Consider the following 16964-nt stretch of genomic DNA (forward strand, 5'->3'; position numbering starts at 1 on the left):
TAGCTTAGATGTAGTTTTTAGTATACTTTATCTGTAGCCTACAGCTACATTTACTACCAGTCGAGAAGGAAATGTTACTCAGCTTATGGAGTTTGAAGCATTTCACTCATCAAAAACACACCAATTTGTAGCAAAAGGAGTCAGAAAACTCTATGAGGACCTAATTTAAAAAAAGGAAAGAACACAGAGGATGATGACATACAAACACACACAAATACACACACCTCCCACTGACGGTGATAACAAACAGTGATTAGCATGTGAAAAACAACACAGACGGGGTGTAAGCAAGCAGACGCCCGTTCCCCTTTCAGCCATGTTGATTAGCCTACTGTCTTTATATCTTTGTTTTGGTGGATGTGTGTGTGTCTCTCTCACTCTTTGCCGATTTTCTCTCTCTCCCTGGAAGACACACCCAAGGCCACCCTGTAAAATCCTATCTCATCCTAAAGCCAATTCCTGCCTCTTTTACCCAGAAAACAAATACACAATCAAACAACACTAAGCCAATTTCCTCCCTTGCTGAAGCTTATTCACAGACACACTCACACACACACACACACACACACACACACACACACACACACACACACACACACACACACACACACACACACACACACACACACACACACACACACACACACACACACACCTCCTCTAATTTCCTGGGGCCGCGGTACTGGCAGGGAGTGTGTTGTAGCGCCAACAGAGCTCTGTGTTTGGGGTAATTGCTCTTGCTGCGTTAGTATGGAAATCTGCAAATGTGTGACAGGGCCAGATAGCTTCCTCCAATGTTGTTCTGATCCTGCCTCTAGGCCCGCAGCCAAACTATTTTATCTCTTAATGCATTAGAGTGATCTTCCAATTAGCCCGTGCTCATAATACTCCCCCATTCCTGGTGGCTGCCTGCTCTGGGCTGCAGAGAGACGGGGAAGAGGAAGTGGCACGTATGGAAGTGTGTGTGTGTGTGTGTGTGTGTGTGTGTGTGTGTGTGTGTGTGTGTGTGTCTGTGTGTGTGTCCACGACGTAAACGTGCATGTTCTGTGGCTTGATGGGATGGAGCGGCTGAGGAGGAGGTGGAGGTGGGCCGGGTTGGCGAATGGGGAAAGTGGAAGTGGAGGGGATGCAGCGTATACGTGTGTGTGTGTGTGTGTGTGTGTGTGTGTGTGTGTGTGTGTGTGTGTCTGTGTGTGTGTGTATACGTGCATGCTGGCGTACGAGAGGGGCGGGCGGGTGGTTGGGTAGTGGTGGGGTGGTGATAGTTCTGCTTGAGAGGTGAAATGAGGTGCTTATTGTGCACGGCGTGGGGGTTGCGCTGTTAGTCCGGGGCTCCTGTTGTAAAGTTTGCTGATAAGGGGAACCCGGCCCTTGAGCATCCATTCTCCTCGGTGTATTAGCGCTGCCTTATCAGGGGCCCAGATAAAAACCGGCATGCCATTTGCCTTCGGTGGAATTAAGCCCTCCTCCTCCTCCTCCTCCTCCTCCACCACCACCTCTTCCACCCTCCTCCCTTTCTCCTTTCCCTTGTCTGCCTTGGCTAACCGGGCGGGCTGCGATTAACCTCGACACTGTCCAATATCCTCGGCAGACTCCCGCCCGCAGATTAGCCGCTATTAGTTATGACCAACTAAATTAACCACCGCCGATTTCCCCGAGAAAGAGAGAAGGAGGGAGTGGGAGATGGGAGGCAGGGAGAGGTGGGATGGAGGGAGATGGAATGAGCACGAGGAGGTTCATTTAGAAAAGAGAGGGACAAACAGGGGGGGATCGAAAGAGGGTTAGAAGTGAGTGAGGGAGAAAGAGAGAGGGATAGGAAGAGAGGCCAAGTGCTCTGAGCTGTGTGTGTGTATGTGCATGTGTGTACATTCTGAAGTGGCTAATTCTGTATCCCTCACTCTGGGACGTACATATTGTAAGCCCTGCACACAATGTTTGTGCTGATATATACGCACATGGCACACAAACACTGGCATTGCCAGGAAATCACAAAGAAGTACAGATTAGGAGAAATAAGTCATCATCTATTTTGAATTCATGCTTTATATGTTCATGTAGTAGACTCTCTATCTCACAAGCTCAAAGCTGGCTAAAACATTGCTCATCACTGCAGTAATTTTGTGCATACTATGCAATTTGATTTATTTAATTAATGTCATTTCACTTGACTCAATCTCAAATTATAGTAAAATCTAAGCATTGTCTCAATGGACTGAGGCAATCATCAGGATAACTTTGCCTTTGAGTAAAGCGTTCTGCCTTTCAGCACTGTCAGTGCTGCTGAATAGGCCGTCAAGTGAAAATTAACACAATTTTCTAACACTGCGAACTGTCACAAACACTCTCTGGTTGACAGCATCTCTCTGGGTTTTTGAGCCACAGGATTTAGCGCAGGAAACATTCTCACATTAATGGCATTTCTGGGATTGATTTTTTTTATTGCACACAGCAACTTGTTAGAATTCAAACAATGGCATCATTGAATGAAAACAACACACATACACATACAAGCAAGCATGGGCGAAAAAACACACACACACCCACCCACACACACACAGACGCACATACACACATACACACACACACACACACACACACACACACACACACACACACACACACACACACACACACACATAGAGGCACATGGACTAATATTGTGTTGCTAAAATGAATGTTATTTAACTAAAATGAACAAACTACATTCACATTATTAAAGTCTTTCATACTTCATTCTACAAACTTTTTATTATTTGATTCAAGGTGCAAATTAACTTTTAATTAATTAATTAACAAATACATGGAAAAAATACAATAATGTCTTTGATTTTCCATATTCATTTATCAAATATACCTAACATTAAAAACAGCCTTAATTAGTTGTGTTTGTGATCATGCCTAGCTTCATCTCTGAATGTTTGTTTTTCTAGAAACAATGAGGCTTGCACAGTACAGAGGGCCTTGCCTTGTGTGTGTGTGTGTGTGTGTGTGTGTGTGTGTGTGTGTGTGTGTGTGTGTGTGTGTGTGTGTGTGTGTGTTGACTTGGGAGTTAGACATGGTGGCTTGGGGCCACGGAGCACACACACAGACACTACCTTTCTGTTTGCACGAGTTGACCCCTCACACGCACGCACGCACGCACACACACACACACACACACACACACACACACACACAGTGTCGCACCACACCCTGCTTAGCCCTCTTCACTAACAGTATTAAGCCATCACATGTGGACTTTATAGACAAGAGATGCGACAAGGCAAAGCACAGCCAACTGCATGTGTCTGCTGCTGCCCCCCCATGCCCCGGGTAATCCGCTCTACTGTCCCTGAATTTGTTTCTTCTCTCTGAATGCCCCTCACTGCTTTCTTCTCCATGCTTACCATGCACAGATATGGTATTGGTATTCCTACAGCCCTGAAAAGACACGGCATACGTGCAAAACACCCTCAAAGATCCATAAAATCAATACCCAGCAGGTGTATTTAATCAAAGAGCTAACTGCCGTATTAATCAAAAATCTCTGTGTTTGCTTTTTTGCACCAAGAGTTCAACTGTGGCAAATTGTTTTATGGATTTGGATTATTTTTATTTATTTATTTTTTACAAATCTTTTAGGTTTTCTAATGATTTTTCTTTGTGCTAAGATAACCACACACAAATCTAATGGTTAAAAATATATTGACATTTAAATGAGATGTGTCTTTACATGTGAAAAACAGGATCTAAGTAAGATTCAGAAACTATAACATTACTAAATTATTTTTCTTGTACTGATAATATTTAATGATCTCAGAGTACAATGATTATAAACTCAGCAAAGTGAAAGGCCATTTAAAAATTGAAATACCCCTCTGTTTGTTGCTAAAGTTTTTTAACTATAATTCTTTGTTCAAAAAGCTAATGACAATTTATTTTTAGCATGCACCAACATTGTCACTGTGTATAATATTTGTGTCTCATCGAAATATAGCCCTCTAAAAATACAACCTAAGCTGCAGTGAAGACCTGTTATAAACAAACCTTCCACTCTTGAATTGAAGGAAAGCCGGGACACATGAGAGTGTTGTACACATGCTCTCCTTGTAAATGATGTTGGGGGTACAGTGGTGTGTCTGGTTCACAATATTTCTCTGTGACAGTATGCCTTCCCAAACCGGTCCTCTCTTTTCCTTTTGTATTTAGCTGTCACTCAGAGGCCTCGAATATTGGATAACACCATTGAAAACGCTCGCTGTAGAACGGACAAGAGAACATGGCACGGTTGTTGCCCTCCACCCTGTAACGACAACAGGAGTGTAAAGCCGGTATAGCCCCCCCCCCCCTCCCTCTCCCACTGCCACCCTGGTCCACAATGGAAAAAACCTGTTTATCTCCGCGCACAATTAAGAGTGTGAAATTTGAACATGCCGAATTAACTAAGAAACCCTGCTTTTGTTACAAAGGAAACAAAGCCCCAGGAGAGAAGAGAGAGCGAGAGAGAGGGAGAGAGAGAGAGAGAGAGTAGGGACAGAGGAGAAAAAAGGATTTCTCTGTCATGAGAGAGCACTGTCTCACTGATATTCCAGCATAATCAAGTTTCCTTTAAATAAATCAGACTGTTTGGCATGTGGTGACAGACGCACACATTCTGTAATGCATCTACAAACACAACGACATGTACAGGCCATCCATATAAGAGTGGCATGTTTTCTATGACTTTGCACACCGAGTTCTTATTTTCACCGTCCAGTTCAAAAATACACACACAAACACACACGCATACACAGAGAGCATCCTGAAGCTATATGACAACGTGCCAACCCCACCCTGTGTGCTTGTTCATTCACACACCGTTTTTGGCCCGCTAACATGCCCCTGGCAATGCGAGCCAACCAGCAGACCACCCTGACCGCCCTCCTCTCACCATCCCATCTCCTTCTTTTCCTCCAGCCAGAAATCCAGCCAGTCGGGCTCAATGTGGCTTTACTTACTGCCATAACCACGTCGCACATTGCCCCACTTCCACCTTAAGAGAATGAGTAATCAACAAACCAGGAGCCATTTGCAAGCTGTCAGTCAAATCCAAGACTCCGCTGCGCTATCAGTCCTCTGCCCGTCACCAAGCCCTCCTTCTCTTTCCTTCCCTTTCCTTCCTCTCCTCTAATACCAATTTAAATCGTTCAACGTGCATTTCCTCCCGCTGCCATTATTCAAAAAGATCATAATAGTTTTCCCTGTGCCCAAAGCACAAAAATCAATTATTTCCCCACAAAGACTTGAAAGTACTTAGCACAGGCCTGCGAGGGGAAAAGCTGTGGGTTATATCAAATTGAAACTGCACTCATTACACAGGCACACAATTAGTTACCTCTGGTCTGCCTGCCGCTCTTTAATTTCCGAAACGGCATATCTGTATTATAACAGAAACAAGCATGCAAATGCTATTGTTGGGGATTTAGAGAAATCAATAGGACGGCTGGCGAGAGGCGTTTGGTGGCGCTGTCACTCAAAATCTGCTGCCGGCGACTGATAAAGGTCTGAATTCAAATTAGCGCCAAAGCCGGCCAGTGACATCAGAAGTGACATCCAAAATAAAAGGGACGGCTTCATGATATATGTAATTATTCTCCTTGCATTTGCGCTACTTTTTTTTTCTTCCCTCTCCCTCCTCTTCCCTGCCCTCCCCTCATTCTCTCTTTTTCCTCATTGTGTGTACTTGTGTAACTGTGTTTTGCATAAAGGGATTAGGAGTGCCTTAATGAGAAACAGTAATTGTTTTTTCAGCCTCGCTCTATGGATATGTTCACATGTGTGGGTCTGTGGTTATTTGTGTGGGAGAGACAGAATGAAAATATGTCTTGAATGAATGTGCCTTGTTTAATGCAAAATGAATACAGTATTGAAATAATGTGTTTTTTCCCCTCTTCCATATCAGAGGACTATTGCTGTGAAAGCTAAGACGGTCTGGAAGCAAACTATGTTATGAAATACATTTCCCCACAAATAATCAGCCAAAAGCTGACACCGAACAATGGAAACATAACCAGCCTCGGCATCAGTTTTTCTCAGATACTAAATTATTTACATCTTTTCATTTTCAGTGTTACCAAACTTTTCTGTTTTGCGGAAAGCCTGATAAGGTATAATAGCTACCCACACAACTTGAACAAATACACAAGTGTACTGTGTGGCAACATGTTTAATGCTGGATATTACACACTGCGGACAATTTATCATTGTTTTCTCCATTAGTCAATGTTGATGAGCTGAAATGCTGAACTGACGTCTAAAACTACAAACTGCATTTCATATATCCCGTATATGTACTGTATATGTGTGTCCCGTAATTTCATATAAACAGTAATTGGTGTCAATGTCAAACTTTTTTTTTCACAAATTCCAGGTAAACCTAAATATATAATTTAATTACTGTTTATACAGTATATACATTTTCCAGGGATGAATTAAGAACAAATTGAATCTTCAGATAGATGGCGTTAAAAGTGACAGGGAAAACAGTGAAGGAATTAGAATTTCCAAACTGAGTAATTAAATTACACACATTTGAGTCGACCTGTCACCTGTTTTTGCTCTATCATACTAGTGTTCTTGCCCTCAAATGTGAGACTTAGGGTTTGATCCCAGTTACCTATGGCATTCCAAAAAGAACGAAACCAAAGTAGCGAAGCCTGTTATGATTGTCATCACACTAGCAACTCTGAAATTGGAGGGGACAACAAGCACGTCACTGGCAGGTGAAAAGAAACGGTTTTAGACACTGTCTATCTGTGTTTTCGCTCAATCATACTTTTGATGGCGAGACTGTCATGGACACTCAATAAAGTTCATTTAAAGAGGATAAATCATTTAAATCAAATTACTGGGAGTGACTTGTCCTCCCATAAAACTACATCTATGTTACTCAGTAATGAGTGTTATTTTACTGTAAGGCACCGTATTGATACGACTATCACATTGCTCCAAGGGAAGGAGACACTGCAGTCATACCACTGATTGTGTCGATGCACCCTATACCTATTTTGGTGAGGGGGCTCCACACTGAATTCCCCACCCTACGTAGTGGCTGGCGGTCCTGCGTTACGTGTGTGTGTGTGTGTGTGTGTGTGTGTGTGTGTGTGTGTGTGTGTGTGTGTGTGTGTGTGTGTGTGTGTGTGTGTGTAAACGGAGGTTCAGAGCAGATGTTTAATGTTACAAGGGTTTTGTGACCTGCCAAGCAAGCAGTCATGTTCACACCTCTCCCCCCCCCCCCACTACAGCATTTCTGCATTCCAGCTCCTCTCCTCCCCTCTACCCTCTCCCCTCTGCCCTTCAACCCTTCTTTCCATACTGTGATGCTCACTTTGGAAGAGCGGTGCGATCAGCCATATTTCTGCCTTGTCCCGGAAACAAAGCCCTCTGCTTTGGGCTGGGCCAGAATGAAGTGGGGCAAAGTATGTAGGGGAGGGGAGAATGTGCCCTTTGTTGCCCCCCCCTGCCCCATTATCTATCTCTCCATATCCTGCCCCCACCCTTACTCCCACCCTTGCTAGTTCTCTCACACTGAAGGGAATGGCAAGGGAGGGTGGAAGGGGGGTGGCTGCTTCATTCAGCATCGGTTAAACGTTTTCACAGTGGCACAATGCCGGGGCGGAGTAGGCAGGTGCAAGCAAAGGGAGAGGAAGGAATGAAGGGAAATGCAGAGGGAGAGGAAGAGAGAGAGAGAGAGAGAGAGCGAGAGAGAGAGAGAGAGAGAGGGAAAGGGAGAGGGGGGAAGAGAACAACAGGTTGACCTACAACGGGCCATAATCATGTAGCACCATTAACCCCCAGAGACCCCCCACTCTCTGTCTTTCTTGCTTTCTCACTCTTTATTTCGCTCCCTCACCAGTGTACACAAGCTTACTGCCCCGGCACTTGTAAGACCAACCAAGGACACACACACACACACGCACACACTGGCATAGCATACAGGCAGAATGCATACTGACAAACACACACACACACACACACACACACACGCTTACACACCTCAGTAGCACATTTGCACTCATTTTACATAGATGGCCAGTCAAGTGCGAGTAAAACACACATTTACGCGTGCACACACACACCAACAACAGAGCGTGTGTATAATACGTCAAATCACACATGCTAAGATAAGCACTCATGTCATAATATGGACACACTCAAGCACGCACACACTGTCTTTTTCCTGGCCCAACCAAGTGTGTGATGATCAGTAGGAAGGCTGCAAAAGAGGAGGGAGTGTGTGTGTGTGTTGTGTGTGTGTGTGTGTGTGTGTGTGTGTGTGTGTGTGTGTGTGTGTGTGTGTGTGTGTGTGTGTGTGTGTGTGTGTGTGTGTGTGTGTCATTCACCTGATGCCAAGGAGCAAATCCTATACTCAATAAACTAAAGAGTTCACTTGTATATATGTTTGTGTTTGCATTTGTGTATGGTTGTGAATGTGTTCAAAGTGTGTACAATGAACCGTAAACAACCTATAGAAATTCACTCGCTGACCTTGCCACAACAAAAAGGAGACAAAGATGGAAATAGTTAACAAACATTTTAAAATTTTAATATCTGAACAAACATCCTGAAAAATCTAATTTTCTTCAAAAATAGTTAAAGTTACAAATGAAATCTGAGGTGTTTTGAAGTTTTGTGTCACATATCAAGTCTTTTACAATGTCATAAATACACCTTTAACAACATATAGTTCTCTATGAGTTTCACTATAGAGTATTCAGTACCATATGTCATCTAAGGCTCAACCCAAAACAAAGGGATATAACGGAAGCAAAAAGGGTCACTTGAGTTGTTGAAGAAGTAAAAATTTGAACTTTTTAGGACATTTAAAGGTAACACTTTACAATAAGGTACACAAAATTGTAGTACCTACTACATAGATATGTGTTACCTACCTACTATATTGTTTTTTTTTGTGTTACCTACTACATAGATGTTTTCTTTTGTGCTAACTAACACATAGGTTTTTTTTTTGTTACCTACTACATAGGTTTTTTTTGTGCTACCTAACACGTAATTTTTTGTGTGTGTGAAAAAAAAACCTGTGAGTTAGGTAGCACAAAAAAAACCCATGTAGTAGGTAACACAAAAGAAAACGTAAGTGTTAGGTAGCACAAAAAAAAACCTATGTAGTAGGTAACACATCTATGTAGTAGGTACTACAATTTTGTGTCCGGTAACCCAAAAAAAAAAACCCATGTGTAGAACCCCTATGTAGTAGGTAACACAAAAAAGAAAACATGTGTGTTAGGTAGCACAAAAAAAACCCATGTAGTAGGTAACAAAAAAAAAATCTATGTGTTAGGTAGCACAACAAAAAAAAACATATGTAGTAGGTAACACAAAAAAAAACCCATGTAGTAGGTAACACATATCTATGTAGTAGGTACTACAATTTTGTGTCCGGTAACCCAAAAAAAAAAAACCCCATGTGTTAGGTAGCACAAAAAAAAACAACCCCTATGTAGTAGGTAACCCACAAAAAAAAAACCCTATGTGTTAGGTAGCACAAAAAAATAAAACATGTAGTAGGTGTAGTGTATTTTGTTATGACACATTCTAAGATTACTGTAGTGTATTATGTTACTATACATTTTATATTAAGGCCTATACTGCTACAGAGCAGGACAAAGACAATGCCTCATCTGGCAGGGGGCAAAGTCAGGGATGTCAGCTGCCTGAGTGAGGAAACCCTCAAGGCTGACCTGTAGATCATTCAAATTTCACACAAAGGTGACTGTCTTGTGAGTTAATCAAAGACAGTCTGGCTAAGAGTTAACAGTAGTTTATTGACGCTGGCCATCATCATCATCATCATCATCATCATCATCATCAGCATTGTCTTAAAAGTTGCTGAATCAGACTTCTTGGCCAACATGACATATCGACTCTAGGTGATGACTAAACTCAGGATGTCCTCTGGGGGCCAGAGGTTGCCCTCTGACCATTAGGGTGGAGCTAGTTAGGGTACACCAATTAGGTGTTAGGAGGAGCAGGGCGTACTGTCCTAAAGAACCAATCAGATCACTTAGATTGACAGGTTAAAACCAGCCACAATGCTGGAAAAGTTAGGTCTCAAACTAAGGAACTCTTCATAGCTTTTTGTTTTGTGTAGGTAACTCTATTAGTTATTTGGCTACAAACACTTTAAATTCTTATTGGCTTCGTTTTGACTGCAGGATGAGTTTTGTTGTTTGAATAAAAAAGAATTGTTCCTGAGACCTCCTCATCTGCATTCAACTGTGTCTTCTTCCATCAACTAACTACCAACGCCGGCTTTCTGAGTAAAGGCCGGAAAATATACTGCATAGGTAACCCAAAAAAGAAACCTATGTGTTAGGTAGCACAAAAAAAAACCATGTAGTAGGTAACACAACAAAAAAAAACCTATGTGTTTTAGCACAAAAAAAAACCTATGTAGTAGGTAACACAAAAAAAAACCTATATAGTAGGTAACACATATCTATGTAGTAGGTACTACAATTTTGTGTCCGGTAACCCAAAAAAAAAAAAAAAACATGTGTTAGGTAGCACAAAAAAAACAACCCCTATCTAGTAGGTAACCCGCAAAAAAAAACCCATGTGTTAGGTAGCACAAAAAAAAACCCCATGTAGTAGGTAACACAAAATAAAAATCTAAGTGTTAGGTAGCACAAAAAAAAAATATATGTAGTAGGTAACACATATCTATGTAGTAGGTACTACAATTTTGTGTCCGGTAACCCAAAAAAAAAACCCTATGTGTTAGGTAGCACAAAAAAAAAACCATGTAGTAGGTAAAAAAAAAAATCTAAGTGTTAGGTAGCACAAAAAAAAACTATGTAGTTGGTAACACATATCTATGTAGTAGGTACTACAATTTTGTGTACCTTATTGTAAAGTGTTACCCAGGTAACACTTTACAATAAGGTACACAAAATTGTAGTAGCTACTACATACCTACTACATAGTTTTTTTTTTTGTGCTACCTATGTGTTAGGTAGCACAAAAAAAAAACCCTATGTAGTAGGTAGCACATAGGGGTTTTTTTTTTGTGCTACCTATGTGTTAGGTAGCACAAAAAAAAAAACCCTATGTGTTACCTACTACATAGTTTTTTTTTTTTTGCGCTACCTATGTGTTAGGTAGCACAAAAAAAAACCCTATGTGTTAGGTAGCACATAGGGGTTTTTTTTTTTTGTGCTACCTATGTGTTAGGTAGCACAAAAAAAAAAACCCTATGTGTTACCTACTACATAGTTTTTTTTTTTGCGCTACCTATGTGTTAGGTAGCACAAAAAAAAAAACCCTATGTGTTAGGTAGCACATAAGGTTTTTTTTTTTTTGTGCTACCTATGTGTTAGGTAGCACAAAAAAAAAAACCCTATGTGTTACCTACTACATAGTTTTTTTTTTGCGCTACCTATGTGTTAGGTAGCACAAAAAAAAAACCCCTATGTGTTAGGTAGCACATAGGGGTTTTTTTTTTGTGCTACCTATGTGTTAGGTAGCACAAAAAAAAAACCCTATGTGTTACCTACTACATAGTTTTTTTTTTTTGCGCTACCTATGTGTTAGGTAGCACAAAAAAAAAACCCTATGTGTTACCTACTACATAGTTTTTTTTTTGCGCTACCTATGTGTTAGGTAGCACAAAAAAAAAAACCCTATGTGTTACCTACTACATAGTTTTTTTTTTTGTGCGCTACCTATGTGTTAGGTAGCACAAAAAAAAAACCCTATGTGTTACCTACTACATAGTTTTTTTTTTTTGCGCTACCTATGTGTTAGGTAGCACAAAAAAAAACCCCTATGTGTTAGGTAGCACATAGGGGTTTTTTTTTTTGTGCTACCTAACACATAGGTAGCGCAAAAAAAAAAAAACTATGTAGTAGGTAACACATAGGGGTTTTTTTTTTTGTGCTAACTAACACATAGGTAGCACAAAAAAAAACCCTATGTGCTACCTAACACATAGGGTTTTTTTTTTGTGCTACCTAACACATAGGTAGCGCAAAAAAAAAAAACTATGTAGTAGGTAACACATAGGGGTTTTTTTTTTTGTGCTACCTAACACATAGGTAGCACAAAAAAAAACCCCTATGTGCTACCTAACACATAGGGTTTTTTTTTGTGCTACCTAACACATAGGTAGCGCAAAAAAAAAAAAAACTATGTAGTAGGTAACACATAGGGTTTTTTTTTTGTGCTACCTAACACATAGGTAGCGCAAAAAAACTATGTAGTAGGTAACACATAGGGGTTTTTTTTTGTGCTACCTAACACATAGGTAGCACAAAAAAAAACCCCTATGTGCTACCTAACACATAGGGTTTTTTTTTTTGTGCTACCTAACACATAGGTAGCGCAAAAAAAAAAACTATGTAGTAGGTAACACAGGGTTTTTTTTTTGTGCTACCTAACACATAGGTAGCACAAAAAAAAAACCCCTATGTGCTACCTAACACATAGGGTTTTTTTTGTGCTACCTAACACATAGGTAGCGCAAAAAAAAAAAAACTATGTAGTAGGTAACACAGGGTTTTTTTTGTGCTACCTAACACATAGGTAGCACAAAAAAAAAAACCCCTATGTGCTACCTAACACATAGGGTTTTTTTTTTTTTGTGCTACCTAACACATAGGTAGCGCAAAAAAAAAAAAACTATGTAGTAGGTAACACATAGGGTTTTTTTTTTGTGTGCTACCGAACACATAGGTAGCACAAAAAAAAACCCTATGTGCTACCTACTACATAGGGTTTTTTTTTTGTGCTACCTAACACATAGGTAGCACAAAAAAAAAAAACTATGTAGTAGGTATGTAGTAGCTACTACAATTTTGTGTACCTTATTGTAAAGTGTTACCGTTACCCATTTAAATATCTCAAACTGTCCAGATCCCTCCAAAAGAATAGAAATATGTCAGTTCTCTCTATTTGGTTTTGTGTAGAGAGAACCCTGTTCTCGGGGCTCATCCAACTTCACTGAATTCAATGCTTTCATGCCATAAGTCAGCAGTCACAGTAGCCATTCTTTTTAGTTGCTGCCAGTAAAATATGTTACATAAACACAGGCAGACGTGTGGGCTTGTCTGCTAAAAGCAAGCAATAACCTGATTACATAAGTGCATGCAAAAGCTCTCAGTGACCTTTGCTCTCATAAAGCCCTTGAACATCACACCGAAACCTCTCTGTTAGATCTGATTCTGTGTCTGAGCTTCTCTGACTAAATCTCCTTTGATACAAACCTTGAGTATGTCAGTGTAGTTGACAGAGGGCAATTCAGTGTGCGGTGAAGATCAAATTGAAGAAGCCTATACGACCTATAACAGGACATCTGTTTTATTAACATTCTCCAATTAATATCATTTGAATTTCAGGTGGAAAAGAAAGCCTGATGGATGGCAGGAGTTTTGACTGATTGTGTGTTCTTCACTTAAAGGTGCAGTCAGCGATTCTGGAGAACGCTTGTTGTCAAAATCAATTTTTGTCAAATCCCCTACCTGTTCGACCGTGCTGTGTGTGTGCTGAAAGAAGATCCAGTGTTAATACACAGCTTTGGCTCTGTATACTTGCATATTTCTAAGGTCGGCCACTTTGTTTACATACCCTTTGTTGACATACCAGTTTAGAGAGCCAAGGCTGTAAACACCAGATTATTTTGTACGGACAGGAAGCGAATTGTTAGGGAATATTCGCTGATTTTGACAAAAGTGATTTTGACATCATGCGTTCTCCAGAATCGCTGACTCCACCTTTCATCGAACACACACCTCAATAATTCCTCTGTTAGCTCCGCTCTCATGTCGCCTAACATTTGAAAAATCTGTTCTCTCCCTCTTTAACCCTACACCATCCTTCTTCCTCTTCAACTTAAATCTTCCACTCCCATTCGTTTCCCCAGGCACCCACCTACTGCTCAGGATCCTCCCCTTCTATGCGTCTCCCATAGGTGATTGATGACCCTGCGAACACAAATCTTCCATTAAAGCTGCCAGGTGAGGAAACACTTCCTACTTTGCCGTCAATCGCTTCCTTTTTCTTTATCTTCATGTCCTCACTGTCTTTACACATTTTTTTCCCTACACCATTCCTCGCTTCTTCCTCTTTCACATTTCAAATCTCCCCTTCCTTCTTACTTCCACCTCTTCTAGTTTTCCTGTCATTCAGATACAGTTTGACTAGAATTATCCTATTATATATTTAAACTTTCTGGGTTGTAGGGTTGGCATTGCACCGTGTAATGCAATATGATAAATTGCATAGTGAAGAGAAATGTAGATAATATGGGGAAAACTGTACTCCTGCGCACACATGAGCACACATTAATAAGCCGAGTGCAGATACATCACACACACACACACACACACACACACACACACACACACACACACACACACACACACACACACACACACATACAGTACATGCATTCAGGCAGGCAGGCAGACAGTATTAGGCTTACTGGTGCACTACCATTAGGCAAAGCAAACAGTGGCTGGAGTCCCATGTGTCCGCCTTGCTAATTTTGAAATGCCATGTGATATTAACTTAGGCAAATCAGGTCACATCAAGCTCAACTCTGGTTTGACAAGTGCACAATACGCTTGGGCTTCTTTACCGCTAAAACTGCACAACCCACTATTCTGCCCCCTCATTTTCTTTATTGCTGGCTACGCTATTCCCCCAGACGGGGAAAAAAGTGATGACATAGCCTGCACTCTGGGGACTGTTTATTTAATGTAGGATTCAGTAATACATGGTCGGGCCAATGACAGGGGATGTAAGCAACCCATTAGCAAGAAGCCACTATAGCCTTAAAATAATTCACTGGTTCCAGTTACTGCACTTCTGCACTGTTGTCAGGGAGACTGACCACTATGTGGGAGAATAATTGTGCTTTCAGTTCTTATCCACAATTTGCCTCTTCATTTGTTCTATTCAGATTGACTTCACACACTGTCATGGCCACCATACTCCTCAAAACCAACTCTCTTTACCATGCTTTCTAATATTAGAAACTCAGTGGATATTTCTACTTTTCAAAGAAGGCTCAATAATACAGTAAGAGTATAGAGGCAGAAAAACAGCCTTTTAATTTTATTAACATTTCAAATTCATTTTGGCCTTCCACCCAACATATCTCTTTATGGTCACAGTGAAGCTAGAAAGCTCATATTTATCAATCATTATAGATATTTTTTAATTACTGTAAGTCACTACACACTTTTGAGGAAAAATTAATTGAGATGAGCCTTATAGTTTTTGAGCAGATCCTAAGACAATAAATGTAGACATCAAAAGGAGTTTTACATGACTTGAGCAGATGTACAGTATGTTTCACTAAGGGCACAAGAGGAAAATAACTGTGTGCATGGCATGCATATCTGTGGAATGTCAGAGGATTTAGACAAGTGATGGACATATACAAAATGTTTGAAAATATGCAAAAAAATACTGGTTGTTGTGGATTGCCCTTTAGACAACCTGCATGAGAGGTGTTTGAAAGGCCCTGAGTGTTGTTTTGATGCACAGTCTCTCATAATCTCAAACATCACACATTATTGGCACATTTGGACCCATCTCCAATTACGTCTCTCTATGACTAGTCAGAGTCAGCTTTCTTTAAATGATGGGAGCAATTCTGAATGTCACACCTTTGATTTTGCTCAAAACATGTCTGGACAGCCACAAAACGCTCTCAGACTTATATGTCTCCACATCTGACAATATACTTTAATTGTCCCAGTTGAGCGGGGATTTCCCCACACCTCAACCCCATGCTGCGGGAAATACAATGACTTGTTCCTGTTGTTTATCCAAAGTGGGGAGTTTTAGTTTGGGATAGCCATTTAGAGGATTAGCCGGGTGCTTCCAAACATTCCTGTGTAATTAGACACCGCCACTGTCAGTCATGCAGAAGCAAAAAGCTGATTGGCTGAGTGTCAAATAAGCCGCTGCCTTTGGGAATGTCCCTGGTGGAGTGTCAGTAGTTAGTCTTTGAGCCCTTGAGTTCACGCACCTCGTCTGCTTTATTCAGAGTCACTGGAAGAAAAAAAGACCTGGGGGGGAATGAGTGTTTGAGTGTTTGAATGTAAAAGAGAGAGAGAGAGAGAGAGAGAGAGAGAGAGAAAGAGAAAGAGAAAGAGGCCAAGGACACTCTAGGAAACCCCTCTTAAAAATAGCTCTGAGGCATTGCTGTTGGAATAAAGGAAAACATATTCGCAACATCTAAATTTGAGATGGATGGAAGGGGAGACTTAAGTGGGGGAAGAAAAAAACTAAATCAGACCTTGCAAAAAAGGAGAGAATAAAACAGATAGATACAGAGCAAGTAAAGTAAAATGGAAAAAAGGCAGATCCACAGCAAGGACTTGAGAGTGAGGGGGAGTACAAGGACATGGGGAGCTAAATGTGGATTGTCTGATGTGGATCATATAGTCAGCACAGATGAATGATAGATGAGTCGAGCATTACCGCACCTCAGCAAACCATGGAGAGGAAGGGAAGCAGTCAGAAAAACAGCACAACAACAGTGACGCTCCCTCCTGGAAACCCAATGTCCCACCACTGACTCAAACATAACCAGGACGTCTCTCTCCGCATCCATGTCTATATGTTCCCTTCATTCCTTGCAAGGAAAAAGACAGAGATTAACATTTGACAAGGACCTCTTGAAACTGGGTGAATACCAACTTCTGTCTGTTAAAAACAAGAGTGAAGGTAACGTGAAGAACCTCACAGGGAGGAGGCGAATGGTTTAACAATGTGTGTGATTTTAACACTGGAGACCCCAGGTTGTTTCCAACAATTTTGTGTATTCTTAACATCAACCAAGTAATTTTCACATTTACATAAACCTAATGAAATCTGAAACCAAAGCAGTGGCAGACAGTCATTTGAGTTGTGCAATGCAACCACTGCAATCATTTGACTCAACGTTATTGAAAATGAGGGTCACCCCTCAACTG

Source organism: Ammodytes marinus, assembly GCF_949987685.1.
Source record: "Ammodytes marinus genome assembly, chromosome: 11".
Lineage (NCBI taxonomy): Eukaryota > Metazoa > Chordata > Actinopteri > Uranoscopiformes > Ammodytidae > Ammodytes > Ammodytes marinus.